The sequence below is a fragment of the Dermacentor variabilis genome, chromosome 1 (genome assembly GCF_050947875.1).
Source record: "Dermacentor variabilis isolate Ectoservices chromosome 1, ASM5094787v1, whole genome shotgun sequence".
Taxonomy (NCBI): domain Eukaryota; kingdom Metazoa; phylum Arthropoda; class Arachnida; order Ixodida; family Ixodidae; genus Dermacentor; species Dermacentor variabilis.
This window is the reverse complement of record NC_134568.1, coordinates 140,812,898-140,816,350: the sequence shown is the minus strand read 5'-3', so window position 1 is coordinate 140,816,350 and position 3,453 is coordinate 140,812,898. Positions and strand designations below refer to the sequence as shown.

General features: G+C 42.6%; 1 long non-coding RNA gene across 1 annotated transcript; it reads right to left on the bottom strand.

The window, feature by feature from the left end:
- Positions 1 to 249: 249 nt before the first annotated feature.
- LOC142585517 (uncharacterized) lies at positions 250 to 3,190 on the bottom strand. The gene is made up of 3 exons (XR_012829103.1): positions 2,766 to 3,190; positions 696 to 2,639; positions 250 to 627 (listed from the first exon to the last, which is right to left on the bottom strand). It is a non-coding gene; the product is annotated as an uncharacterized LOC142585517 (long non-coding RNA).
- Between the last annotated feature and the right edge of the window lie 263 nt (positions 3,191 to 3,453).

Here is a 3,453-nt window from a genome sequence, read left to right as displayed (position 1 = left end):
TGAGGACTACATAGAACTTTATTTTGTATATGTGAGAGAAGTATGTGGATATCACGAGCTTAAGCCAATGTGCGATACACAGACAAAGCAGCTGCTACAACATGAACTGCATTGAGGGCCACACAACACATGCGTAATTAAAGGTGCAAAGTATAGGGGGAAGCCTCAAAATACGCTCTGTAGCACTGCAAAGTATAAAATATATTGTATGTGTACAATAAATGTTCAAAAATACAATGCATCAATGTCCCATTTGCCTTCAAGTTTATTATCAAGTTCAAGTTTACTGAAGTTTATTATGAGCATATGTACAACAGGAATCTACTGACACACCCGCAGTCAAGGTGGCTGTTCGAGGTGTGCTGGCTGCCTCAGTGTAAGAAAAAGAAATTGGGTGAATGTCGACACCAGTGCCACTGCTTCTTGCCTCTGACCTGCACGTGCCTCCGCGGCATCTTTGTGCACAAGTGTGCTGGCGTGGCGAGGCGTAGGAGTCATCCGAGAGAAAGAGTATCGTTTACATGGAGAAGTGGCTGTTCACATTGTCTGTCGCTTTCCCTCAAATGTTTCATTGGCGACTAGGGTGACACCCGCAGTCAAGGTGGCTGTTCGAGGTGTGCTGGCTGCCTAAACGAAAGAAAAAGAAAGAAATTAGATGAATGTCGATACCAGTGCTATTGCTTCTTGCCTCTTACCTGCATTTGCCTCCACGGCCTCTTGGCTTGCGGAGTCTGTATGAGGGAGCTACTGTGGCTAGGCGTAGGCATTGTCTAAGCAAAAAGAAAAGGCCATTCAAATGGGGAATTATGGAAATAAATGCAGTTATGTCTGCTTCTTGCACTCTTCTTGCCTAAAAGTTTTCAAACATAGTGTCCAGTACACACCAGCACTTTGACTGCTTCTGCTTTTTACCTGCAGGTGTTGCTGCGAGATCCTTAGTATGGCTGCGTGCAGCATTGTAACACTTGGTGGAGGCATTTGAAGTGGTAGCCAAAAATATAAAGAATCATCCTTGTCTGCACGAATGCTTTCAATTTCTAAATGCAGGGGTAACTATCACTATTAGTGCAAGGCCCCCCACATCTATGCGGCAAGTGCCATATAGCTCGAAACTGAATTTTTCCTTTAGTGTTTCACAAGGCGTCTGATATGTCCACATTAGATGTGATGTGTTTGTTTTTATTTATCCCAGTGTGGAGAGAGCATCATTAAATTGTTTTTTATTTTTGCGTGTCTTGTTTTTTGGTTTATTTCTGAATTTATCAAGCAGCAGTCTCATGATGCTAAAGTGACTTATGTAATGGCAATCAGCTTTTGTTTTGCAGAAAAACAATGTATTTCCTGACCCATTGTTTGACATCCCCTCACTCGCATAATTTTGCAGAGTATTCTACCTATATTGACTTACTTGACCTCCACTAAAGTGTCTTGCATATTCAAGTACGACTCTTTCCTTAAAATCATTCGACTCTTCTCATAATTTCTGTACCTTCGATTTCTGATACTCTGCATTCACCATTTTTGCTTGTTTTTGACTAGAAATGTCTTCTTTAATTTAGAGCTTAAATTTTACCTTTTGAACACAGGGAAGGGCTTGCCATTGCATATCTGAATAAAAGGGAAACATTTTTCATGAAACATTTGCAAAATCCAATTGAAGGTTGATGAATGCAGCTTGCAGTGTGATATGAATGAATGAGTCATAAAAGTAACTCATCTCACTTGGTAAATTAAAGCACATATTAGTGTGATGTACAAGATAGGTTACACTAACATGGTGGGTTCTCTTGCTTATACAGCAAAATAATCGGTGCGCGAGAAAAAAATTATTTTTGCATACCCCTTGTACACACTGATTTAAGGAAAATGAGCTGGAGCTGTCCACATGATGTACTTATTTTACATGCGAGTACGGTCAACAAAAATGTGTCCCAGCTGCTTAGTGGTATTCGGGATTATGTCAGTATTGCATATGTGCCTGTTGTCTAAAATAATTGAATTTTGAAAATGCTCGCAGGGATCTGATGTGCATATCTGCAGTTTATGGATACATGTAAAAGACTCAGCATCAAGTGCAAGTGAACGTTCCCGCAGGCCCGGAGTCAATCATGCAAATAGATTCGCTGCACAAATTTGTGACCAGAAAAGATATTCCATATGAAATGGCATGCAAGGAAGTGTTGAAAATATTGCACAGTTAATAAAACGCCTACGCTATTAATATGTGGGTTGATGCACTCGTTATGCAAGACGGAGGTGAGGCGTGCAGACAGGACACAAGAGTAGCATATTTACAAGCAAACAACACAAGCGCCGCCCACTTCTCTACTGTTGTGTCCTGTCTGCACGTACGCCTCACCTCTGTTTTGCATAATGAATCCTTACCAACTAGCTCAGCTTTCTGTCGTTCTAAGTCTCGATGCACTCGATTTCGTCCGCATTAGGCACTCGCCTCTTGATTACTTCGTGGCACAGAGATACTCAATCGGCATCAGGCTGTTTTTCTGCTGTGGCCTTTGTAGAAGCATGATTGTTCAAAGTGCAACAATTAAACAGATTCTTTGAGTTGCTTGTGGCTTCGCCAGTACAATTCCGGTGCGCTGGTCCGCCTGTCCAGCAATTTCCTACTGAAGGGAAACCTGCAAATAAAAACGCCGCTCCGCATGTATAGAAATACTGTGACGCTTCTCAAACGATTGTGATGCACCACAAGAGCTGCCTACTCGCGTGATATTCTCAACAAGGAGATACATTCGTTTACTTACATGTGAAGGTATATGCCAGAGCACTCCGGGACTTCGGTGGCACATAAGGCACGAGTGTGCCATAGCGTCCGATGTCGACGCGCGATCGCATGTCAAACCTAAACTGTACGAAACTACTACGCATCCAAAAAAACAGATTCGAAACCGAAATTCGCGTCATCCTTTATTGCATGAATGCGTACATCGTGATTTACATAAGTCACGGATTTAGCGATCGCTTTCTGTAAACTTAATATTAACGCACCACCTTCATAAAGCCATCAGGTATGCGTTTTTAGATGACAAAGCATAAGGTGACCTGTACTTGTTTTCAGCGCTTTCAATAGTAATTGCGCTGGCCACATTGACCAGTAGCAACAGGGCGGCGCCCTAGAGGTTCCCACTTTTCCGGCCCAGCTTTTCCTCTAGAGTTGTTCTACTAACTCTATGGTTTAAAAGGAGAAGCTGCACGCTATCCAGGTCGAAAGAATTACGCCGCTTCAACGTAAGGCACGCAGCCACTTAATCGCCACCATCGTTTACCTCTTCATCGCTACAAAGTGTGCCAGCTGCTTATAGATGCACACTCAACAGTAGCTTGTCCTTCTGCAAAAGCAAATATTCATCCAGAAAAAATGTTGTGGTTTCCATAGTAACAACGAAACTAGAGTGTACTAAACGGAACCACCCCACCGACGTCCCACAAGCC